At 49.4% G+C, this 27,005-nt stretch overlaps 1 protein-coding gene across 3 annotated transcripts in view; it reads left to right on the forward strand.

The window, feature by feature from the left end:
- The window catches only part of SMAD4 (SMAD family member 4), an 850,418-nt gene that overhangs the window by 745,185 nt on the left and 78,228 nt on the right, over positions 1-27,005 (forward strand). The gene's annotated exons all lie outside the window — the stretch shown is intronic.

Here is a 27,005-nt window from a genome sequence, read left to right on the forward strand (position 1 = left end):
CTGAATCTGGACATCAACTGAGGCCCACGGAGCAATGCAAAAACCACTGGCATGATGTACCCCCACTAATAAGCCTGATGAAGGACGGCCTTTGCTAGACTTGGCAGGAAGAAGGGAGATTTCATAGCCATCCCAAACAGGACAGGCGGTTAGCCAGGTTTCTTGTAAGGCAATTAGATGATATTTGACGGTAAATTGTGCAAAAGTGGAAGGTAAGTGAGAGTGTCCTCTTGTGTTCCAACTCAGAAGATAAGCGACCTCTGTCACTTCTGACGTTGATGGTTACAGGTGGGAAATATCATCGTTCTGTACATTACCCGAAGGACGTTGAGCGCCACTGTATATTTTTGGGTTTATGCCTAAGCTGTTGAATTGGCATGCGCTCCTTAGCTGGATCTTCTGCAAGGAGAAAACCCATACTGAATAATGACATTTTACATTGCCAGATGGCATCATGGACTAGAGCAGATGGTATCCATAGCCTCACAATTGAATTTGTTAAATCAGAAACAAATTCAATTTGGTCAATATCATGTGATGCCACCTTTTTCAAATCCTCAATATCTCTAAAAATGTTGAGAACGCTATTGCGATTTAAATCATAGCTGGGAAAATTTCCCTCTCTACATTTCAGAATGAGTGTGAAAAAGGAAGCATGCCATGGATGTAAATGACGTGATATTATCTGACTCGAATTTTTCTCTGGAGCCCACTGCAAGTGGGGCATATCAGGATGATTAGACTCATGATTTCCATGAACACATACACTGGTTGGGTGTTGACTTATAGAAGGCTGCAATGGATGTTGAGTTTCAGCAGCTACTGTCGATGACCTCAAAGCATTTTGTGCTTGAGCTAAACTATTGGCCAGATAGGTATCTATTTGTTGTTTGAGAGTATGCAACTGTAAAGAAGAAACCAGATCAGCTGGGGAACTGGCATTTTGGCTTTCTTTTGGTGGCCGAAATCAGTAATATTAGAGTCCATGTTCATCAGCGGCCCATTAGTAGTAGAGGAGCTTAAGGAATCTCTATGAAGAGGTATAATGGTCTGACTTGGCTCTCTTGTGTTTGGGACACCTTTGGGCATAAAAAGTCTATGATGTGCTTCATTTTGTGCTTTTAGTGTCACCAGTTGTCTGTCAGCCTCTATATTCCGGTCTATGGCAGATATTAATTGGGACAAAGGAGATAGAATACCTTTTCTCCAGATCAGCTGGGGAACTGGCATTTTGGCTTTCTTTTGGTGGCCGAAATCAGTAATATTAGAGTCCATGTTCATCAGCGGCCCATTAGTAGTAGAGGAGCTTAAGGAATCTCTATGAAGAGGTATAATGGTCTGACTTGGCTCTCTTGTGTTTGGGACACCTTTGGGCATAAAAAGTCTATGATGTGCTTCATTTTGTGCTTTTAGTGTCACCAGTTGTCTGTCAGCCTCTATATTCCGGTCTATGGCAGATATTAATTGGGACAAAGGAGATAGAATACCTTTTGTCGCAATTAAAGACGGCTGTTTAGAATGTTCCGTGGAGGTCAACAAATGTTCTTCTGACAGCATGGCCGGCATTGGAAGTGATAACTTGAGGATCTTGTTTGCTATAAACGGTATCTCCGTCTGTTGGTGTGTCATCGGCCTACTCTGTCCAAAGTTCAAAGGGTACTCCTGAGCAGCCTTCTTCGATGGTTGAGAGTCTAAGGGGGCTCTCCCCAAGGCCGGCACGTTTGTAAAGGTGAAAGGCAAAACGTGGGGTTGCTCACTCTGTTGGAGTTTCATTGACCAGCTCTCGCCATCTCTCCCCGGAACTGGTGCGTTCTTAGTGGTGTGTGTCAAAACATGGGGAGGCCCTGGGGGTACAATTTCCCTTTCTTGATGCGCTGTCGACTTACCCAGGGCTTTAAAAAAGGAATTCAATGTTTTTTTGGTTTGTTTCAGAACAACCATGTTTTTGGTCTTTTTTAGTGCCAAGGGTTTTTTTGGCATGACCTTTGGGTTCCGAGCGTTCAAGGCGTCCAGATGACTGCGGCCCTGACCATTTTTTCTAATATCAGATCTTGTCAGAGCTGGACTGGGTATTTTGTTATCTGATGGAATCTGGTTTTGTATCTGTGCAGAACACTTTTGAGGTGCTGATGTTATGTCATAAGAAGCCTCACAAGGTCAAATGATACCAGGAATCAAAGGAAGGGCACTAAATCCAGCAATGGGTGCATTAGCAGTATGGACAGATTTGGCTACTGGTGATAAAGATGTTATTAGATCCTCGCGTTGTTGCGCGGGATCGGTCATACTTTGCTTACTTGGCGAGGTGATGTTTTTGGCAGCAACAGAGACATAATGAACCGACAACCATCTCATTAAATCGTCAAACTGTTTAGATTGATGAGAGACCTTTGTATCTAGAGATTCAAATAGCTTACACAAGCTCATGAGGGTGGTATTGATAGCAGACATAGCTGGTTGTGTCATAACCATATCATGTAATCGTGTATCTGTCGATACTTCTTTAAAAGCTCTTGGGGTCGGTAAAACAAAAGAAGGTAACAAAGATTGAGGGGAATGGGAACGAAACCGATCATTTTTAAGAGACATGGTTCCTAATGGATTAGCAGGTGGATAGATCGACATGCTCCCATCCATGATACTCATTTTGTGTTGATTCCGTCAATGGATTGGAGCGATCTTGTAGTAAGGGTGGAAAGGGAATTGGTGAAATGCCAATATGGGATGAGGAAAGGCGTGAAACATTTCGCGTCGAGGCCAACATGGTGATATCTGATAGTGGACAAGGATTATTAGTTACACTAGGAGTTTTAAAATGGCTTGGAAGTTCCGTATGTTGCCTCTGTGATCCAATACCAGAGGTTCTCAAGTTCGATGTTGACATGGCAGAAATCGAAACTATAGGGTCATGCACATCGTGTTCAAATGAGAAAATAGGCTTGACTTGAAATAATTTCCCCGAATCAATGGCGGAGTGTGCCGAGTAAAAAGGTTGAGGTCCAGGATCTGTTTCCACGACCACACAGGAAGTAGAGCAGGTTTTAGGTAAAAATTGCGGACCAGGATCTGTTTCCACGACCATACAGGAAGTAGAGCAGGTTTTAGATAGAAGATAAATATCGGTACTGTGAGGGGGCATATTTGTTGTAAGGCGGTAGGACATTTTTTTTTAATTTTTTTTTTCCCTCTTAACCACTCCGCGCTCTGCGTAATATAGTAATGATAGTCAGGTAACCCAACTCTTCTTGTTTAACCTGGGAGAAGGAGAATCTACCGTGATGGACCCCCACAGGGAAAAGGATTCCGCCCCACCGCTCCGCGAACAGCAAACAGCACTCGCTGTACTCGACGTGTGCGCGGCGCCTGTGCGCGGAAGGCGTGGTAGTTATGGATGGTGGGAAGGGCGGAGTTAGTGAGGGGCGGCCTCACAGACAGGAAAGGACCTTTAAAAGTAAAACAAACAAAGAACACAATAAACACTTGCGACCAACGTTGTAATCAAGAAAAGGGAGGGAACATAGTTCATGACGTGTCACAATAGGACCACCCTTTTTCCCTTTGAAACACTGGGAGACTCCTAAGAGTCTACACGAGTCACAATAGAACCACCCTTTTTCCCTTTGGGACACAGGCAGCTCCTGGGAGTGCACACGCAAGCACTGCCCCTCCCCTGGATATGTATGGTGAGCCCCCAAGAACACAGTCACCTTGGTCAGGCACACTAGGTGCAACTGTTAAAGACGTCCTCCAGGCAGAAAAAAGTTCCGCGTTCACTGCAGCGCAGACGAGCGCAGGCAATCCACACGCAGTCTCCCTCCAACAGCGCAGGCGATCTAAGCAAAGTCTTCCTCCAGCAAACAGCACTCGCTGTACTCGACGTGTGCGCGGCATGGATTCAAATGCTCACGAATATTCCCCGTCGTCAGGCTGGGAATCCTCGGTAAAGAAAAAATCAGTATCAGTTTCGTTTCTGATCTGTCTTTCTTAGTAGTAACCAATCACTGGTCTCTGGGTCATACTGCCCCCAGCCAATGACTGCCCTCTCCTTAAGCCCCGCCCATGGCAGCCATCTTAAGAGTTGGGAGTCCTCGTGCTATAGCTCTCAAGCTTTTACTGCATTTTGCTCTTTTTCAAAGAGATTTATCTCATTTTTCGGTTTAATCGAGCCTCAAGCTCCACCGTTTCTACTTCCGATCAACGGAGACCAGTTTCGGATTTATCTACGCCCCTCAAGGGTGAAGTTTTCATCGAGTTACGATTCTTGGAGGATTCCAGAAGTTTCGGAGGCCTACCTCGTGGACAAGAAGAACATGGCCCTGGAGAAGGAAAGCTCCACGCCTGGCAAACTGTTCAGGATCTGCCCTGGATGCAACCTACAAAATGTGTTCAAGGAGAACGAGCATTCGAAATGCCTTGACTGCCTCCACGAGGACAAACGACACGGGGACGGATGACGACTGCGGTGACAACGGGACTGGCCTCCGGTCTCCGATTCCTCAGGCGTCCCTGCCCAACGAGATTGGCTCCTTCCACGCCATGATTGCCAGGTCATCCGAGCTTTTTCAACTCTGCCCTGAGGAGAAGAAGGAAGGCTTCCTCTACGAACGGCGCGAGGCCAAAAGGAAGACGTTCTCGCGGTGCCGTTGCTGGATGACATCTGGGACGAGGGACTTGCCCTCCTCAAGAACCCGTCCACGACACCTGCCAAGAGGGACCGGTACGAGAAGAAGTACTGGGTCCCCGGCGCCACCCCGTTGTGCCTTAGGGTGCAGCCGACCCTGGATTGGGTCGTCTCAGCGGCAGCCAAGAAGAAAGCAGGGGAGGGCATCGGCTTCATCCTCAACTTCCCCACTGGACGGCGAGGGAAAGAAGCTGGACGCCGTGGGACGATGAGTCATCTCGTCGGCGGCAACGACGATTAAGGCGGCCAACGCCCTGCTACGACAGGGAATTGTGGTACAAGATCGCCCCCCTGTTGGACTTCCTCCCGGATGACAAGAGGGCAGAGGCCCTGAAGATTGTGGCGTCGGACCACGCCATAACGGTGGCCACGGACTTTGCCGACACCGGTTTCCGCAAGTTGGGCAACAGCGTTTGCCTTCGACAGCGGGGGTGGCTCAAGGTGACGGATTTCCGCCAGGACGTGCAAGCCAAGGTTTTGGACATGCTCTTCAACGGGAACAATCTGTTTGGAAAGACTGTGGATGAGTTGCTGCAGGCCATCAAGACAGACACGGAGACGGCTCGTGCCTTGGGAGTTCTGCAGCAACGGCGGCTGCCCTTTCGGAACTCCGGAGGCAAGCAAGGTGCCTCCAAAGGATTCAGCGGCGGCTCCTTGACCTACCGTCAGGTGGCCTGCTCCTCGTCGCAAGAAGCCTACAGGGGATGAGGCAAGTCCAGTGGATCTCACCGTCGTCGCCAGTGAGGCCAGGGTGGCAAGGCTGCTTCCAAGCAAGACTGAACCGGCCGTCGCGTCGGGCCCCCACCGAACCACCCCAGTGGGAGGCCGGCTGACAAAGTTAGTCAGCGTGTGGAAGTCCATCTCACCCGACCGTTGGGTGCTGGATGCCCTGGCCTACGGACACACTCTGGAATTTCTAAAGTGCCCCCGAATTCTTCCCGTGGCCAGGAAGGAAAACCACAGGGTGTTCACCAAGTGCCTAGCACCAGTGGCGGCGCGGCTGCGCCTGCAGGGGATCCACGTCTACCCCTACCTGGACGACTGGCTCATCTGAGCAGGGACAAGGGAACTCGTCGTAGAACACACAGCAAAGACCGTCCGGCTGCTCACGGACCTGGGATTCTCCATCAACTTCCCCAAATCCCACCTGGTTCCGTCGCAGGTCGCGCTGTTTCTGGGAACCAAGCTCGATACAGTAGCGCAGTTGGCCTCGCCGTCGGAGGAAAGAACGCAGGCCATTCTGGGCAAGGTACAGCGACTGCTGGCCACGGACGTGGCCAGAGTGAGGTCCATCAAGTCACTTCTCGGGATGATGTCCTTTAGCATCTATCTGGTGCGCCTGTGCAGGCTTTGGATGCGTCCCCTGCAGGAGCTCCTCGACACCCGTTGGACGCAAGCGACTGACAGCTTCGAGGACAAGATCTTGCTCAACGAAGCATTCCGCCATGCAATTCGATGGTGGGACACCGGCGCGCATCTCGCCGCGGGCACAGACTTTCAAACTCCAGCATACCAGGTGACGGTGACGACGGATGCCTCCCTGGAGGGGTGGGCAGCGCACACCGGAGATCTTCACGCGAGAGGCCTGTGGCTCCCGGAGGAGAGGCTGCTCCACATCAACATACTGGAGCTCCGAGCCGTGTTCTGGGACCTCAAGTCATTCCTCCCGTCCCAGTAAAGTGGTGAGGATCTTCATCGACAACACCGCCACGATGTTCTACATCCGGAAGCAGGGAGGAACCAGATCCCCAGCCCTGTCCAAGGAAGCCCAGGATCTGTGGCACTGGGCCGTTGCCCAGGGGATGTTTCTTCTGGTGCCTTTTCATCTAGCAGGGATAAAAAAAACACCATTGCCGACTCACTCAGCAGGGAGCTGCGCTCGTGCCACGAGTGGGAACTACGCCAGGATCAAGTGGATCATCTCTTCCGGTGATGGGGAAAACCCCAAATTGACCTGTTTGCGACGATGACGAACACCAAGTGCCAGACATTCGCCAGCAGGTTCCCTCAGCCGAGGAGCATGGGCGATGCTTTCTCGTTCCCCTGGAACGGCCTGTTCCTGTATGCGTTCCCGCCGTTGACGTTGTTGCTCAGGCTCATCAACTCAAGAGGTCCCGGTGCAGGATGATCCTAGTCGCACTGAGGTGGCCGAGACAGATCTGGTTCCCGGACCTCCTGAACTTGTCGGCGTCCCCGCCAGTCAAACTGTCGACGGACGCAGATCTTCTCTCCAGAGAAGGAGGCACCATTCTTCATCACGACCCGGAGTCGCTGAACTTGTAGGCCTGGCTCCTGCAGCACTAGAGTTTGGAGGATACGATATCCCGGCTGACTGCAGAGAGGTTCTTGCAAAGGCCAGGGCGTCCTCAACTCTCAAGTGCTACGGACACAAGTGGAAGAGGTTCTCTGTCTGGTGCCGTGCACAGACGATTAACCCTCTACAGATTACAGCCCCTCAAGTGCTACCAGACTTGCTGTCGCTGGCCAAAGCTGGACTAGCTCACGCTTCCATCAAGATACATCTGCCAGCGATTTCCCGATATACCAGAACTGCAGGACGGTCGTCCCTGTGGTCTCATCGCCTGGTGAAGGAGTTTATGAAAGGACTGTTCCGATCGTTCCCGCTGGTGTAGGCTCCAGCCCCGGCGTGGGAGCTCAACCTGGTGCTGACCTGGCTCATGGGCCCACCATTCGAGCCTTTGCATTCGGCTCCGTTGAAGTTCCTGTCGTGGAAGACAGTGTTCCTTGTGGCCATCAGCTCTGCACGACGCGTGGGAGAGATTCAGGCCCTTTCCTGCAAGTCTCCATACTTGACTTTCCACGAGACAAGGGTGGTGCTGAGGACGCATCCCTCCTTCATGCCCAAGGTGCCTCTGGACGTACTTCTCAACGAGCCTTGGTGTTACCAGTCTTTTTCCTGTCGCCTTTGTCAGCGGCCGAGAGGACTTTGCACTCGCTGGATGTAGCGCTGAAGTTCTACGTGAACCGAACAAAGAGTTTTCGGAAGACATCACAGCTGTTTGTGAACTTTGGACCTGTGAATCAAGGGAAGGCTCTCTTGAAGGCTTCCATTTCCAGATGGCTCTCCGGCTGCATCATGCACTGTCATCGGTTGGCAAACCGACAGTTGCCCGGCCTTCCGAGAGCCCATTCGACCAAAGCGATCGCTGCCACCACAGCGTTCTTGTCTGGTGTGCCCCTGCTGGACATCTGCAGGGCTGCTACGTGGAGGTCGATGCACACCTTCACGAGATTCTACTGCGTCGACCAGGATTCCAGGGAGGAGTCCAGAGTCGGCCAGGCAGTGCTGCGCAACCTGTTCTCTTAAGGTGAACCTGGTGTGGAGGTAAGAGATGCTTAATGTTGCGTTTTATGTAATGCTTAATGATGAGCCTTGCCACCTCCCATGGTTGTGCATGTATGTACTGCTATGTATTCTTATATTAATGAGCATGTGAATCCATGCCAGACCCCATGCTGGAGAAGGAACAAGTTACTTACCTGTAACTGTTGTTCTCCAGCATGGGTCTGGCATGGATTCACATGCGAACCCTCCCTCCTACCACTCTGCGTCTCTTTACTTGGTCATACTGCCACTTTACGTGCTACCAAATCTGAGGTTGGCTGCCAGGGGTGGGGCTTAGGGAGAGGGCAGTCATTGCTGATTGTGGTGGTTGCAGCGTATCTCAGGAAAGGGGGGGATTCACGTCTACCCCTACCTGGACGATTGGTTGATCAGGGCGCGCTCTCCCGAGCAAGCCTTGGGTCATCTGTCCGTCACCTGCCACTCCATTCACAAGCTGGGCTTCCCCCTCAATTTAAAGAAATCCCATTTGACACTTACCCAGCGGCTCCAGTACATCGGAGCAGTGCTCGACAGATCCCTGGGGCAGTGTTCGCCTCCCCAGGTGAGGGCTCATCACATTCTGCAGATGGTGGACAAGTTTCAACGTGCCCAGTGTCTCCCGGCGTTCAAATTCTTGAGGTTGCTCAGCCTCCTGGCATCCTGCATTTTCCTGGTGCCAGAGGCCAGGCTGCGGATGAGATCTCTGCAGTGGGTTCTCAAGAGGCAGTGGTCTCAGTTCTCCGGCAGGATGTCGGATCCCGTTCATATTCCGACCTCGGTCGCCCAGGATCTTCTATGGTGGGCCGACGAAGGCAATCTGATGAAGGGAGCACCATTTTGGCAGTCATGGCCGGAGGTGATGATCTTGACGGACGCACCCCTCACAGGTTGTGGAGCTCATGCCAACGAGTTGACAGGCAGTGGACATTGGTCTCTGTCGGAGTCCAGACTCCTCATCAATCTGTTAGAGCTGAGGGCCGTCAGGCTCGCCCTGAAGGCTTTTCTGCCATCTGTGCGGGCGAAGAATGCCCTGATTGTGACGGACAATACAGTGGCTATGCACTACCTCAACAAAAAAGGGGGGTGCAGGGTCACTCCCGTTGTGCAGGGATGCGATGCAGCTCTGTTCTGGGCCATCCAGCAGGAAATTTCGATCTCGGCAGTTCATCTGGCCGGAGACGAAAATACGGCGTGGACGCTCTGAGCAGGCAGAGCACAGTCTCTCACGAGTGGGAGCTGGCTCAGGAAGTTCTTTTGGAGATCTTCGCCCTTTGGGGAACCCCACAAGTGGATCTCTTCGCCACCAGTGTCAACCGGAAATGCGAAAGATTCTGCTTGTGGGAATTTCCCCCAAGAGTAGCCTTAGGGGACGCGTTCGTAGTGGAGTGGTCCTTCCCACTGCTGTACCAGTTTCCTCCAGTCCCTGTCATTCCGCAAGTGTTGCAGAGGTTAAGGAGCTTCGGTTCCCGAATGGTCCTCATTGCTCCGGCATGGGCCAGGAGAGCGTGGCACCTTCTAGACATGTCCATCTGCCATCCACGCCGTCTTCCCTACCGAGACGATATGCTCTCACAGGAGGGGGGTCGGGTTCTCCATCCAGAGGTCAAGTCTCTCAGCCTTCATGCTTGGTATCTGAAAGGTTGAGGTATAAGGATTGGGACCTTCCCGAAGACGTGATGGAGGTGTTGCTTTCGGCCAGAAAGCCTACAACGAAATCCCTTACCATTGCCGTTGGAGAAAGTTCTGTGACTGGTGCAGGGTACAGAATGTGGATCCTTTCCAATGTTCCATTCCTTTGGTTTTGTCTTTTTTGCTTTCTTTAGCCCACAAGGGCCTGCAAGTGGGTACCATTGAGGGTTACCTGGCGGCACTGTCCATATTTAAGCGCTCGTCTGAGGAATGTTCTTAATTTAAGATCCCTTTGATTTCTCAGTTTCTAAAAGGGCTAACTAATATGTTTTCACCGTCACCTTTCCAGGTGCCGGGATGGGATTTGAATTTGGTTTTAAAGTTCCTAATGGGAGCTCCGTTTGAGCCCTTACATTCTTTTCCATTGCGACTGTTGTCCTTTAAAACTGTATTTTTAGTTGCGATTACTTCCGCACGCAGAGTGAGTGAGTTGCAGGCACTTTCCGCCAAACCACCCTTTACTGTGTTCCATAAGGACAGGGTTGTCCTGCAGGTGCGGCCTTCTTTTCTTCCGAAGGTTGTGTCGGAATTCCATTTGAGCCAGAAGGTGATTCTTCCGGCGTTTTATCCTCCTCCACATCCTGGTAAGGAAGAGGAGAGGTTCCATAGGTTGGATCCTAGAAGAGCTTTGAGTTTCTATCTCTCGCGGAAGTCCCGGGTCGGATGGGGACGATCAGCTCTTTGTTGGTTATGCTGGAAGGCGCTTGGGCCAGGCTGTTTCCAAACAGACCTTGTCTAGATGGATCATTTTGACGATCTGAGTGTTAGCGGGAAAGGACCCTCCAGCAGGCTTAAGGGCTCACTCTACTAGGGGTGTGGCTGCCTCCACTGCTCTACAGAGAGGTGTTCCGATTCACAATATTTGCAAAACAGCCACATGGGCCTCTGTCCATACTTTTGTGAGACACTATTCCTTGGACTCCATCCATGGGCAGGATTTGGCCTTTGGTAAGGCAGTCCTCTATTTGGCCATTTGATTGGGCATTCTACAATTCTAAATTGCACATTCTTTTCACACCTCCATAAGTTGGTACTGCTTTGGGAGTCTGTCATAGATGTGGAATACATCGGAGGACACAATCCCCTCGAAGAACAAGTTACTTACCATATCTGGTAATGTTGTTTCGATGGGATGTTCCTCTGACGTATTCCACATTGCCCTCCCAGCCTGCCCCTCTACTGAATTTCCTATGCGATTGCAGCTTAAGTTTCCGCAAGGCTTTCTGCAGTCATACTGGCAGGAGATTGGTGCCACATGTTCTGGGAAAAAACTATAACTGAGGCTGCGGGCGCCGTGCGTCCTATATATAACATCCAGTGACGTGTCCCTCAACGGAGGCCCTCGAGGGACAACAGATCGACGCCATCGACGCAGGATGCCCTCTGCCGAAAATGTTCCGAAGCAACACAGCTGTGGACGTTACCTGTCGTAACTGTGGAATATGTCGGAGGAACATTCCATCGAAAGAAGGTTACCAGATATGGTAAGTAACATGTTCTTCTTTAGAAGGGAGCAATATCCAACACTTAAATACACTTCAAAATGCACTCCTTCAGTTTCATAAAGTAAGTAGATACCCTTTTGGGATGGCACACAGATTTTTTCTACACCCTGAGATAGTTAGGACACTGTGGACATTAATCTATCACTTTTCACACTTAAATGGCAATACTGAAATTATGGCGAAAAGGTAAAGGTTAGGGAAGGAAACAAAGGTTAACAAGTTTCTCAAACAGGTAAGCACTTTTCAAGCCCCCAATGAAATATAGGTTAACCCTTTCCCAGCTATACAAGTAAGGTATGTATGACTTTTTGAAGATCAACACAAAGTCAGAGGGTAAGAAGAAACGTCAGGGTGCCAGGACAGCCAATGAGCAAAGTCTAGGGGAGCTGAGGCACTTCGTGAAGATTAACACAAAAGTCTTGCACAATGTTAAAGAGAGTTCTGTTGTAAAAGAAATCACTGTTGGGCCACAAGCTGGGGGGCTTGTGAAGGGCAAAGCTGCAAACAACTCTGCAAAGTGCATCAAATGCAAGTCTCCAGTGAGAGCAAGCAAGCTACACACAACAAGAGGTAAGTGCCCCTGGTTTCACAGTACCTTGAGTCTGAAGAAAAGGTCCCAGTTGGCTTCTGTTCCTGTTGTAGTCCTGCAGACCATGTTCTTCCTGGGCCTCAGTCGTGGGAACAAGAGGGAGGACGTCTGTGGACTCCTGCACTACAGTATGAAGGTCGGCGACCGCAATAGGCACAATTGAGATCAGCGGCACTTCGCTGTTTCAACTACTCGTAAATAGCACCACCACGTTTCTTGGACACCATGTGGACTTTCCTTGCTTCTGGGGTCCAGCACTCTGATGAGCTGGCTCAGGCTTGGTTAGTCCTGCTTCGAGGGAGTTCGGTTCTGGTGTTCCTGTCCCCTGGCACTCGGTTCCTGTAGCAGCAATGAAGTACAGCCAACACAGAGAGGGATTCCAGTCGAGTTCGTCTTGGGGTTCATTGGTCCCACCAACCCAAGCGGAGAAGTCGTGCTTGCAGGGCTTTTCTAGTCGATTATAAATTTGGAACTTCAGCAATGCAGCAGGGCTTCACCGGGCAAACCAACGGTCCAGGAGGTTACAGCAAGCTTCTCTTCCAGTTTCTTCTTCGGTTCCTTCGTCCAGTGGTCGACTCTGCCTTCCTTGCAAAAGTCCTCCCCTTTTATACAAGTTTCCCCCATTCATTCGCAGCCTAGCTGTCATTCACACAAAAGGGTGGCTGTCCTCCAAGGACAGCCCACCAGCCAATCACATTTGGGTCCATTTGTGTGACCAAGGAGACTAAGCACAGGGAGTTTCGGGAACCTCCCTCACTTCCTGCCCTGCCAGACACGCTGGAGCCAGAGGCGGGCTTCACCAGTGAATCCCGCCAAAGACAAAACGAACAAAGGGACCAAACCTGGTTTGGCGTGCCGAGTACATCTCAAGAAGGACCTTTCCAACAAGAAATGGCGAAAAAAGACTTGGGCCATTTTGACAAAATGGGCACCCATGGGTGTGCAGTACTGCAGCGGAGGATTCAATCTGCGGTAAAAACGCACAATGGTAGGAAAAAGTAAACCACTGCCACCAGCCATTAATTGTAGAAAGGGTACCATAAAATTGTTACATGAGAAGGTAGACAACGGGGATACTAAGTAACCCCTCCAGCACTCTATGCAAGATAGTGTGTGCTGGGTCTACAAAGAGAAAAAGGTAAGTAAAGTCAATTTCACTTTACTACTCTTGGCAACAGTAGTTTATCCAAGCGAAGGTATTTAAACCTTGGCAGAGATCACAACGATTTCTCTGGGACACTGCACTGAGGGTGCTGTGTGTCACAATGTAAAAAGATGATGCCTATGGAGTTTGTCAGACTCCTAAACCAAAAGAAACATAGGTTCAAATTAAATAAAAATACATGAGAGAGTGGGAAAAAGGTCTCGCTCTCCAGGATAAAAATTAAACGTCCTAAAGTCCAGCAAAACAGCTGGGGTCCCTAAGGTAGAAGGGAATTAACAAAGAAATGAGAATTCTCCCTAACAGCTTCTAACACTGACTTGGAATGTCAAGCTATCTTTGTCACTGTTGTTGAATGGCGAGAATGTTCTGCAAGCTATGCCCTTCCAAACATCCCAGTTACAGAAATGTATATTGTATCGATGGAACGGTGTGGTGCACATCTGGGACATGGTCTGGGAATTAAAGGATGTACCATTAAAAAAAGTGGTGAATTAAGAGCACATCATCTGACTTGTTTTCCTGCCTTCATATGTTCATCTTCCAGTCTAATAAAGGTGGATACTACAACTATGATGTATTGCCTGAAAGAACAGGGGGGCACAATCCCTCTTGTATGAGCACAAAACTCGAAGTGGCTACTAGCTACAAAAGCTAGCAGCTAGTAATGCTTTTCTATTTGTTTTTTCCTTTTTGTGATGATTGCCTGATACGCACAATGTTACTATTTTCAATTGTGAAATTTTGAATTATTTAGTATTTAAGAAAGCAAGATGTATCTCAATTTAAGAGTCGATAAGAAAACCCAGTTTGTATTGGCGCTGGGTTTCATTCACTTCCTGTTGGTATGGATTAGTTTGAAAAAGGTCAGTACACCTTGAATTTGTTGCAAGGCCTTGATTTATTGAGCATGTAAGTGCTAGTGGTTAACTTGGCACGTTTAGTGATGGTCACATGTGAAAAAAGCCAACAATTCAATTAGACCCATCATAGCGCAGGGTCTGCCTTTCCTCTGAGCTAACAATTCCAGTAATTTATCTCAATTTAAAACATCGTCTGAGATATCCCACATAGTCGAAGATATTCAGCTTTTGTGAATTCAATGAAGATAATGATGACGAATTAGGATTCGGTGTCCCTTTTTTTCAGTCAAGCTGGAGTATCTGTGTTCGGATCTGAGATTATCCTTAATATACAGTACGTTTAAGCAATTCCACTTTCCCTCTGTGCTGGTGAAATGCTGTTGGCGAAGTAGAATTCATATGAAATATGCCGTTTTCTGCCTATTGTTATGGGCACACAGCTTATGTCAGCTAGCACCAGTTTCATTTTTTGCTGGAGATCCTACCTCTAGAGATTGATATTTATTTTCTATTTCTATCGCGCTCGTACACAAGTGTTTCAGAACGCGACAAGGCAGAGGAGGGGAACAGGGGAGAACAAAACATCGATCTTACTAGGCCCAGTGACATTGAGAACGCGCAAGTGCATGGGAGAAGGGCAGGTGAAAAGTGCATGGAAGGAGGGAGAAGTGGAAAGTGCGAAGCAGAGGAGAAACAGATAAATAAGAAATATATAAATAAAGGCAACAAACAGTGGTAATGCAGCCAGCAATTTGCAAGTGCTAGGTTTAAGGCAGCAGACAGGGTAGGTCTGATAAGTGCAGGAAGAAAAAGGGGGGGCTGTATGGGTACAGATACAGACCCTAGTGCAAGGGGTGGCCCGGGGAGGCAGTGCGGGATGGTGGCAGGGTTAGCAGGTACCTGGGCCTGAAGGACAGAGGGTGGCCAGGTGCACAGTGCCAAAAGAGAACAGATCAGTGGGGGAGCGAAGGCAGAAGAAAAGAGGAAGGTCTTGAGGTGCTTCCGGTATGATTTATATGTTTTCATTGCCCAACCAACTTTTCTCGGTTCTGCCTGAATCTCTGTTCGATGAGCTTTGCTAGCTTCAGCATGTAAACCCTAGTAAATCAAATGGGACTTGCGCTCCGGCTCCTTGGGTATTTAGAAACCTGTGAATCGGAAGTTCATGCATGTCTTTAGCCTACTACCAAAATGAACACTCTTTGTCGCCTGCATAAGCCAGCTGTAATTAGAAAACCTTTAAGCTATCTGTGTTATTACCTCTCCACACACAAGGAGCAACTGTTAATTTTCAGAATTAAGTAAATGCATAAAACACATAAATAAAACTGAAATGAAGGGGGTAAAAGTCAAAAGTAAATGAGCATTGATTATGCCAACAGGTTTGCCTTTTGTGTAGGCATGGGAAATGCATTTGCCAGGCACTGCCATAGTGGTAATTACTGCCCATCAATAGTAGAAGCTGCAAAATGGTGCGAATACCTGGGTATATAATAGCAGTGCCTGACAAATTCCTAATACTTATACACAGGCCAAAATAGTTGGCTTTGCCAATGCTTGCTTTTAACATGACTTCACTGAAGGACACTCATAGTGCTTACAAGTAGAGTGGCTGAAGGCAGACGGGCTAAGACTTTTTGCAGCTCAAATAAAGTCAGAACTCTCAGAAGATTGCTTTGAAAAAGCCCTGGCAGACACTTTGTACTGAAAGTTTGATTGTATGGCTTGATAAAGTGAGCTCGAAAAAATCGCAAGAGGATGCGTTTCGGGCAGCTAGGGGCAGAAGTGGGTGAGAATGGCCATAGGGATTAACATGGCCATGAGCTGTCAATTGGTGGGTGAATAATGTTGGGAAGGAAATTAACCTTTCCCGCCCCCTAGCCGCTTTAGAGTGAGGTGAGTCACATAGGTAGACGTGCGATATACCGGGGGGGTGGCGGGGAGAGGGCCATGCTAAGAAACCCTGCTCAAACACAATATTGCATGAAACACAGATGTAGTGCGCACATATAAGGAGGTGCCATTTTTGTAGTTATGGCAGATACATTCAGTTCTGCATGGCCTCGCGTTACACACAAGCCCGGTGAAGAAACCTGCACAGGCCCAGACTGGTTACATGTCTTTATATCGAAAATATTATAGTGAAGGAAACATACCGAATGCATTTGTTTTGTTTTTTGGGGGTTCCACCACCATAACCCCTGTGTACCACCCTTAAAAACTCACCCCAAATGTTTCCCGAAAAAATGTAACCCTTTACCCCATACCAAAATGCATTCGGTATAAAGGTTTTTGTTATATAATACTCTGTCTTTCACTATAACATTTTTGATGTAAACTCTGCATACCGCCAGACGCTGTGCCTCTTCCCAAAAGTAAAGTGTTGGTATCACCAGATTAGTCCCTTGAGGATATGAGTGTCCCCCAATGAGGTCTTGCTTCCCCTGACTTGCTGCTAGCCTGTCCTTAATAAGTCTACATTAGGTTGTTGCCTAGCTAGAATAACTATTCAGTAAAGTGTAAGATTGGGTTTTACTTTCCCCCTTCATTGTGAGGTTAAAAAAGTATGTGGGTTTTACTTAACTTGTGTTAGCTATGTGCCATCCAAAATAAGTTACAAGAGTTACTGCTTCCCTCAGTCTGGGGTTCACTGATTTCAAAAGCACCTGTAATTGTATATTACATCCTTAGGTTTTACTCACCTACTATAACTGTGTGTTATGACAAAAGTAGTTATAGGTTTTTACTGCACCTAGAATAAGTGTTTCACTATTCACCAAAAGTATATTGTCCAGTTGACTGATTAAGTGATTTGTGCTCAGAATCATTATACAACCGGAAGGGTCTACTGCCCTTGCATCACTGAATGTAATTGTAGAAAGTAACCATTGGTTTTTACTCCCCAAGAATAGGCTTGACCTATACTAAATGTGTATGAAAAGGTTTTGACTTCCCTAGAACTACTGTTAGGTACTTCAAATAGTCTATACTTGGGTCTGTGTATTTTCAAGTATAGTGTTGTGTTTTTATACTGTGATTTCATATAATGTGTTAGTGCTTACTTACCCATAGATTTATCTGGGCCTACCTATATTTGAATAAATCCTTTATTTTTACCTACATAGTGTTTCAGTATTTCTTTGGATCATTTGTATGACAATTTCACTTGTACTGATTCTACCGCTCTCTCTCCCTACTAAGATAAGCCTGGCTGCTCTGTCTATGCTACCATGAACTCAGGTGGTACAGGCTTATACTAAGAGTGGAGTCTTGTACTGCCTCAGTTTAATTTTGTTACTAAGCCCTTAGTAGGTCCGTTTTTCTGAAGTCCAAACACGGTTAACCGGGAGTAACCCTGAGCAATGATGCACATGATGGAGCATCCTTCAATAAAATTAGCAAATGTGTGGGATGCGCTGCAGGAGGGCTTTCCTGGAGACGCCCGATTTGCAGTCCATAATGCAGTGTACCATGGGTGAGAAGGATGCCGCCCAGTTTATACTTAAGGTTCAAGAGATGTGGAAGGCTGAAATGGGTAATGCATGGGACCAGTCAATACCCTTTTTCTATTTTATTGTCAAACAAAGCCTACCCAAGGAAGTGCAAATGGCACTAGACAAAATTGTGGCGTCGAGGCGAAGGGGTGGTTTGAAATTCAGAGCATAATAGTGCACCATTGTAGAAGGATAAAAGAGTGTGAGAAAGAAACGCTTCAGAGGTGACAGGCAGAGGAGAAAAACCTGATACAAAACAAACTAGCTAAAGTAGCTGTGGAGGCGTCTGTTTCACGCCAGCACAGACGGAAGTGGTAAGGCACATCCTGACTTCACAAATGCCACAGTAGCCGTGGTGTGGACTGAAGGAGGACAGGGGCAGTGTGGTGGAAACCCCTAATACCCTGGGCTGCAGCAGCAAGGAGTGCAGCAGCGGGGAAGAGGTGTGTTCAGGGGATCAAAGGGGGAGGGTTCAGAGTTATGGGACCCCAGGGAGGAGGAATCGGGCAATGTTGGAACTGTAGGAAGTGGGGGCACTTCTCAAGGGAGTGCAGGAGCAGGAAAGGCATTGGATACAGTTATGGCCACAAACTATGGTGCACCACCCCAAGAGGCCTCTTAAGAGCCGACTCCCAGAATTACATCCATACCATATGAGATACACCAAGCAACACACAGTTGCCCCTGCAGATACCAGGGCCCACCCCACAGCGACACCCCCAGCATGCAATGCAACAATACCCACCTCACAACAACTTCCAGCAGGCTGGAAACGTGAAACCCTTTAACGGTGCGCTCAGTGGCCCCGTTCCAAGACGCTACAGTGGTGGGGTGTAACCCTGTCTCATTCCCGGGGACAAATACCTATCCTGACTAGGACAGCCCACAGAGAGCACCTGCGTGTCCAGTCCTGTCAATGACCCTCAACCCAGAAGAGGAACCCTTGGTGGGGGCAGAGATAGGTAACAAACAATCTTTATGGTGGTTTCGGGCGCTGAGAAATCCTTCATCAGTGAAGGTGACTTCCCGTTATCTGCCAAAACTCTTGACACGCAGGGATTCTCTGGGGCAATTTCCACGGTTCCATATACAAAAGACCTGGATGTAAAGGTGGGAGGAAGGGTAGTTTGCGCTGCCCTACTGTATTCTGAGAGCTCTCCTGTCAACTTGCTTAGCATGGGTCTGCTTGGTAAATTGAACATGATGATCTCATTTACAGACAGCAGCATTGTCTGCGCCACACCAATGATGTGTGCAATGAGGACGATGCTCGTAATGCACGCCATGACACGTGATGAGGTGCAAGGCATTCCCGTTGAGCCAGATATGTTTGTCTGCGGCTGAACAGTGCTTGTGCAGGCAGTGCCACAAATTACCAAAGCCTGCTGGAGAGTGCCAACTGATTTCATTTTCCTCCCTGTAGTGTCCTCAGAATTGGTAGCGGGCACCAAACTGCCCCAAGACCTACAAGGGTTTTTGGTATCTGCCAAGGGTGCCAGTGGCGTACTGTATTGTGCATCAATCCCACCATACCCCTCAAGGAAGTGACATATGCAGAACTGTTTGACAATGACGTGGAGATATTTGAAATATGCCTCCCCTGTGATATGATGGTACAGTACAGAAGAGTGCAGAGCCCCCTAATGGACATTGTCGCACTGTCTCCCTCTATCCAGTCTGGTTTACAGTCTGTGCCTGTGCAATTACAGACAAACAACCCACGTGACGTAGGGCTACTTAAGGAAGTGACCCAAGTACAGATCACACTAAAACCTGGTGCTGTATTACCCCAGGTGAAACAGTACCCATTATCAAGAGAGGCAGAAGAGGGGATAAAAGACACCAAACAGGCTCTACTTCACCAAGTTACCACAGTGCCTTCTACCTCACCTTCTAATACTGCAATATATCATGTCAAAAAAGCAACAGCAGGTAATTGGAAAATAATCCAGGATCTACGGCCACTTAATGACGCAGTACAGAAAGAATTTCCTTTAGTTCCAAACCTGGCCACCATTTTGTGAAGCATCCCCAAAGAAGCAACACACCTCACAGTGATTGATTTAAAGAACACCTTCTTTTCAATACCCTTGCACCCTTCCTGTCTGTACCTTACAGCATTCACACATGGCGGAAAGCGCTATGAGCACACTTGTTTGCCCCAAGGGTATTGCGAGAGCCCAAGCATATTCAACAGGATATTACACGAAGACTTGGGCAACATCCATGTGCCCAGCACGGTCATCCAGTATGTGGACGACTTATGAGTTTGCAGTGACAATAAGCAAAACTGTCCCAAAGATTCCATTATCCTATTACAACTCTTGGCCTGCAAAGGGTACCATGTTGTTAAGACCAAACTCCAGTACTGCCAGCTTGAGGTGCTTTACTTAGGACAGTTCATCTCAGCAGATGGCTAAATAATCATACCAGACAGAGCAGCGAGTGTACCCGCCTCATGCCCAAACTTGTTACAGTAAATGAAATGCAGAAATTCCTGGGGTTGTTTAATTACTGCATGGATTCTAGACTATGCAGCATACACAAGACCGGTCTTACAGGCCTCAAGGTAGCACAAAAAGGCAACCATAAACTAGAATGGACAGTAGACATGTAGACCGTAGACATGGTACACAATTTTAATGAAAGAAGTGATTTCCACAGGCACAGTTCTCGCTACTCCAGATTACACGCAAGAGTTCTATATATTTCCACATTCAAACGGCACCCTTATGACCGCCATGCAGACACAGAAAAGCACAATTGGTCCCAAGCCATTGGCCTACTACAGTGGTACACTGATTCAGTTATGCAATGGCAGTATGCATGCGAACAAACTCTTGCTGCAGCTGCCTTCGCCATTGAGAACATCACAATTGTGATGGGATGCTCAGTAACATTGTACGTAGAGCACTCATTATTTGCGGTCTTGGAAAGATTGATGTCCATCCTGATGACCCAGAGAGAATCGGCCTACGAGATTATCATCTGAAGCCCAAACATTCATGTAGTGCGATGCAAAACAGGAAATCCTGCCACATTCCTAATGGAAGTGTGCACTGTCGAAGACTTGCAACGACGCGACTGTGTCACACATGAAGGCGAAGATGACCTCCCCAAAGCAAAAGACAGTCCATTAGAGGAGGGTGAAGTACTCTTTTCTGATGGTTCTGCAACAATTTACCAGAACATGGGAAAAAGACATATGGGTGCAGCGGTGCGCCTTGAAGGAGGAGACTTGGACATTAGTTAGGAAGAGATTACCCATGCACTATTCAGAACAAACAGCATAGCTCATAGCACTCATCGAGGCGCTACGCGGCTCACAAGGATGCCACATGCCCCTTTATTCAGAATTGGCTTACGTTACTACAACAGTTCATGCTGGGTTGTCACAGGGGAAAAGGAGAGGGTTCCGCAGAGCAGACAGTTCCCCAGTACAACACGCTGCACTTTTAAACACACTAATTTCCGCACTATCACAACCTTCTGTGGTAACGGTTGTCAAGTGCACCGCACACACTGGTAACACTGACGAAATAGCCTTGGGTAAAGCTGCAGCAGATGAAGCCTGGCAGCCTACCTTATTGTCCCGGTAATTTCTGAATAAGTCATAACTACACAACCACATGTACTCTTACGTCCCGTCCCCTCTCCTCCATACTACATGGGCATCCCTTCCAAGGGACAGGAGACAGAACTTTTTTCACCAGAAAAAGTCTTCACCCTTTAAATGAGGCGCATAGGGGTGCAGCCCTGGGCTTCGGCCCGTGGTTCATTAGGTGGATCAAGATACTTTACACCAAGCCTAGGGTCAGAGTAAAAACAGGAAAATACATCTGAGACCTGGGACATATGCAGGGGCACTAGGCAGGGATGCCCGCTCTCCCCCACGCTTTATGTATCAGGACTGGAACCTATTGCTATATATTTCCGAAGACAATTTTTTGACGCTGGGATACGGCTGGGAGGAATAGACCATATTATCTCTCTTTACGCAGACGACGTACTACTGTATGTCAGGGACCCACACAACAACGTGCCCACGATGCTAGACGTCTTAGACAACTTTGCAAAGTCTTCTGGCATACAATTCAGCAGGGCGAAGTCCTGTCTATTCCCTCTGGCAGGCCTCAAGGGGAAAGACATAACAGAACTTCCTGCGGTAGGAATACAGTGGGAGCCGACCTCGTTCAAGTATTTAGGGATACACATAATGCATACCCCTACACTAAAGAATGAGCACAACACGAAGACTGCGATTTCTGTCCTGAGAAAATCCATGAACTTCTGGGCGAAACTTCCCCTATCCATGATGGGTAGAGCTGCAATAATTAAAATGATTGTCCTTCCCAGATTCTTGTACGGGTTCCAGAATATACATTTTTACATCAACGCGCCGTTTTTCCGCCTACTAGAAAGGATAATCCGAGATTTCTTGTGGGGGAAAGGAAGACGCAAAATAGCACTCACCACCCTGATGCTACCGTACACCCAGGGGAGAATCCAACTCCCAACCTTTGAAAAATACTATCTGGCAGCACAGCTTAGTTTTGTCACCAAGTGGCTAGCAGATGACGCCACGTCTGAGACGCCCCTGCTGCAGTCCCTAGTATCCCCGTTGCATATGAGAGAACTCATCTGGGCCCCCTCCCATCTGATGCGAAATGTCCCTTTAATGGCCATCCTGGGACGAAAAATTTAGCGCAGGACAGAAACCCTTACCTGTGCTAAGCGCCAGTACTCCCCGGACATACCATTGATCTCGGACCTATGCAGATCCGTCGTAGATCTACATCACCTCAGACACAGGGAAAGGAATGGGATATACTCATGGGGGGACCTATTTGCGGATGGGGCTTTTAAAGATTTTGAAACACTTCAGGAAATGGATGGAGTCCATATAGGCCAGTTCCTGTGGTATCAGAGGATGAGAACCACAGCACGAACCAAGTGGACGTCATGGCCGGAGGAACCGGAATCAAACTCCCTGATTACACTACTGTATGCCCTGGGTGAAGGATGGAAGCCGGTGTCCCAGATCTACGGCCATCTAAGTGACATCCCCAACCCACGGAGCACCGACCTGAAAAGCAAATGGGAAACAGACATGGGCCGGGACATGTCAGATTGAGAATGGGAGAGGGCTTTGACATTTCCCAAGACTGTCTCCAGAAACCACAGATTCAGACAAATACAACTCAACCTGCTACACCGAACATACTTGACCCCATCCAGGCTGGCAAAGTTCAATAAAATGTCGCACTCCATTTGTACATGGTGTGGAATGAATAATGCGGACTTGATCCACATGATCTGGTTGTGCACTAAGGTTGTCCCTGTGGACCGCCATACAGCAGACAAGCAATAATCTGGGGGTGATCCGATACAAATGGACCCCGGAGGAATGCCTATTGGGCACATACACTAGACCGGCCAAACTCAAGCACCTCGCCAGACTAATGGACATTATGTGTATACTGGCAAAGAGGACAATTGCAATGTCCCGGAAGAAAACAGCTGGGCCCCAACAGAAAAGCTGGCACACTGAGCTGAAACGCTGGGTACGAGCAGAAACAACAGCTTGGGAGGACAGTGTAGCCAGATCTACAGACGACTTGAGTATGACCCTGGAGGCCTGGAAAGAACTCGCTCCCTGTTTTAACCCTCAGATGACAAGCCCCCATGAACTGGAACAAATCCACCAAAAGCGGACCTATGAACCGAATTGGATGGACCTGAGACTATTTCGCCGCTACCTCACTGGGCCCTCACAGGCATGAGCCTCCCTTTCCCCCCTCCTCCAGACCAGCCGGACCCCCCCCCCTGGTCCTCCAAGCGGCACTAGCTCAACCGAAAAAACACTGGGAAATAGTTAATGTTGTAATGTTAATTTGTTAATGTTTTATGCTGAAATGCTCATTATCCTCAAATCACGGACATATTTAGTGTCCTGTAACTGTAATAAATAATAAATGCCAATAAACAAATTTGAAAATAAAATAGGGGTGCAGCCCTAGGAGAACACACTGCCTGACTTCGCCCTCCGACACCACACCCAAGTCCCCTTTTTCGCGTTGACGGGAACGGGCTGAATTCACCAGCGCTCCTGGGTTTGCCTTCGGCCATGTAATTCCATGAGCGGATACTTCTTCTCTTCTGTTTTTTGTCTTTTTGTCATTCAGGTACTCAGGCCTCAGGCATCACGCTCATCCCCGGCGCATGCCGACTTCTACAGGGGTCAGCAGGTGTCAATCCTGCGACGCGCTCTTCCCGACTAAAGACCCCCCATGCTCTCTGCCTACAGTGCCTTGGCCCAGACCACGGCTGGCAAGCTTGTACCGCATGGAACACGCTTTCCTCGAGGTCTCTAAAGAACAGACTAGCCAGGCGGAGGGAGCTCTTCCAGAGATCGCCTCCAAAGGGCCTAAAGGACTTCGTCTATCATCGATCCAGGCCCAAGATAGGGCTGCTCTTTTCCAGTGCACCCCGCATGGGAGACTCCTTTCAAAGGACTCTGCCGCGCGGGAGGGACTGCCCAGGACCTGGTACCAGCACAAGTACCAAGGCTGAATCAGCTACCAGCTGACAGGCCGAGTAATCAGTAGATCCTCCCAGTGACAGCGGGGAGGGACCGGAAGGTTGTTTTACCGGTTCTTCAGCCGAGGGGCTACGCCCTAGTACCGGCAACATGTCTGCTAGGGCGCCTATACACATTTCTACCGGAAGATTCGCTGAGGGCAAAATGTCTACCGGGCCTCGGCCTGAGGAACAGGGTAGGCCCATGATCCACACTAAAGAGTTATGGATGGGGCAGAGCCCAGTTAGCCGAGTAACACGACACAGGCACGTGGAAGGCAGCTCGACAAAATGGCCGCCGCGCCAGAAAATCCAGACATCCGGCCGTTGCCGCTCCAGGGAAGGCAGCAGGTGGAGGATGGTGTGTCAAGGTGGGACTGGTGTCAACCAGGTATGTGGCCTACAGCTTACCATTCCTTTGCGCAAGGCAGGTTCCCGCTGCGTCCATATGGGCAGGTAACGCAACGGCTCCAGCAGCCCCTCCCTACCCTGTCAATATCGCCTACCACCAATCCAGCCTGCGAGGACAGGTTCTTTGAACGGTTCCTCTGGCTCATGAAATCTGTTCGGATGGGGGACATCCTCAGGGACGCCGTCAGGAACGTACTCTCGCCAATGGCTCTGGCGCTGCAGGCCCCAGTACAAGCGCCCCCGGCCCTGTTCAGCCACTGCCGCCCGCTCCGGCCCCCCAACCGATAGTGCAGGCGGTTCTGTACCAGCCTCCACTGCAGCCTCCGACTCTGGTCTCCACACCCCAGCCTTCAGCACCCAGCAGCCCTCCACCGGTGCCAGACCAACAAGACCTTCAGGTGGACACGGATGAGGAGGACCCACACCGTCATCAGCCAAGGCCTTCCATGAACTTCTTGCGGGGTTGGCAGATTACTTGGGCCTTCATCAATCCGAGGTCGAGCAACCATCTGAGGGGGGGGTCTTTGCCGAAGTCCTCACGCTATGTCCCACAGCGAGAACGGGGATCCTGATGCTGAAGGACGTAGTTGCCTTGGCCAAAAAGGGCTGGCTCAAGCCCCACTTGGTCCAGCCGGTCAATCGACGCTTGGACGCCAACTGCAGGCAGATGGAGGGGGGTACACTCTTGCTATGGGCCCACCATCAGCCGCACTCTTCGGTGATCGATGCAGCATCACTATACTCCAAGCCTCAGTCATCCTCAGCCTCTTCCTCTGCAGCGCTGCTCAGCAAGGAGGAGAAGATCTTGTAGACGTACGGGAAGAAGCTGTATTCCAACGCGTCCTTGCACCTTCGTGAAGCCATCGCAGATGCCATGCTGGCGGCCATTAACCAGAGGCTCCGGCGGTAAATTGCGGAATTCCTCCGAGAGCTTCTGGCACAGAGCCAATCACGTTTCAGGGCAGGATTGGCTGAGGCCAAGATGGTGGCGCAGGACATCATGGAGTCCACCGTGGCCCACATTGACACCTCTGGCCGTGCCATCTGCATTGCCATGGACATGAGAAGAACTACGTGGCTCTATTCTACGAAATTCAACCCGGATGTCCAGGAACGCATCTTAGATCTTCCGTTCGAAGGGGGTGACCTCTTCCACTCCCCAACGGATGAGAAGCTGGACAAAAAGAAAAACGGCTCATAAACGGCCAAGTCTTGATCCATCCTGACAAAGATCACTCCCAAAACGTACACCAAGTCACAACAGCACTCGGACAAGGGGTGTACATACAGAGTGTTTCACATCTTCCAAGAGCAGAGGTCCAAACAAAAAGTATGGGGAGGAGGGGAATAAGGGCTTTTTCCAGTCCCCCTCCTCCACAACAGCCTCAGAGGGAGAGAAGGCATGACCCGCCCCTCCGGGTCCATGTGTCTCCAGTTGAGGGCAGGCTTGCCCTCCATGCACATTTCTGGCGCCAGAATTTCGCGGACCCCTGGATCCTCTCTGTAGTGTCCATGGAGTACCGCCTCCCTATCCCAGCCTCTTCTCCCTCCTCCCCTACACTCCCACAGTTTGGGACAGCAACTCTTTTGGCGGGAATCCGGTCGCTCGTCGCAAGCCACGCAGTGGAGGAAGTCCCAGCCTCCCAGTGAGGCTTGGGCTTTTACATCAGGATTTTCGCCATTCAGAAAAAGAAACGGCGGGCCTGAGAGTTGTGCTGGACCTTTCCAACCTCAATCTCCCCATACCTCTACAAAAATGTAAGATGGTTACGCCAGCTTTGATATCAGAGACATTGTGCCAGGGTGATTGGATGTGCTCCCTGGATCTGAAGCACGTGTACCTACACGTCCTGATCAGGCAGCCTCATCGTCTTTTCTATGATTCAGGATCATGGGCTACCTTTTCCAATACAAGGTGCTTCCTTTCGGTCTCAACCCGGCCCCCATGGTCTTTACCAGCCTGATGAACACAGTGGCGGCCCTCCTCAGGTCGCAGGGCCACCACATCTACCCGTACCTCGACGACTGGATTGTCAGGGCGACATCTCCGAAGCAGTGCACCATACTTTCCACGCTCTCATACTGCACGAGCTGGGTTTTTCACCTAACCTCAAGAAGTCGCAGCTGCAGCCCACGCAGAGACTGACCTTCTTGGATCTCATTTGGGACATGTGCCCTGAGAGAGATTTTCCCTCGGAGGACAAGATCCCAGCCCTCAAGAGGGCCACTGCGCACTTCCTCAGCAGAGAAGTGACCTCGGCCTGGTGGTACCAACACCTACTGGGGCTCATGGCAGCAGTCCTCTTGGCCATCTCCCACACAAGACTCAGGATGAGGATACAGCTGCACTTTGCAGCCTCTTGGAACCAGGAGCGGGGCTCTCAGAGATGATCAACGTTCCTCCATCACTTCACCCGGACCTCACATGCAACCTTCGGCAGGGCAAGCCTTTCCGCCAACCTACCCCAGAGGTCACCATCACCAGGGACTCCTCTCTCGAGGGATGGGGGGCCACCCTGGACAACCACTGCGTCGATGGCACCTGGCAGGAACAAGAGTACCACATCAATTGGCTGGAACTGAAGGCCATCTGGCTGGCGCTCAAAGCCTTCCTGCTGGTTATCGAGAGCAAGCTCGTCCTCATCAGACCGACAACTCGACCAGCATGTTCTACGTCAACAAGCAG

Source organism: Ambystoma mexicanum, chromosome 6p (assembly GCF_040938575.1).
Source record: "Ambystoma mexicanum isolate Mex_15411 chromosome 6p, UKY_AmexF1_1, whole genome shotgun sequence".
NCBI classification, from domain to species: Eukaryota; Metazoa; Chordata; class Amphibia; order Caudata; family Ambystomatidae; genus Ambystoma; species Ambystoma mexicanum.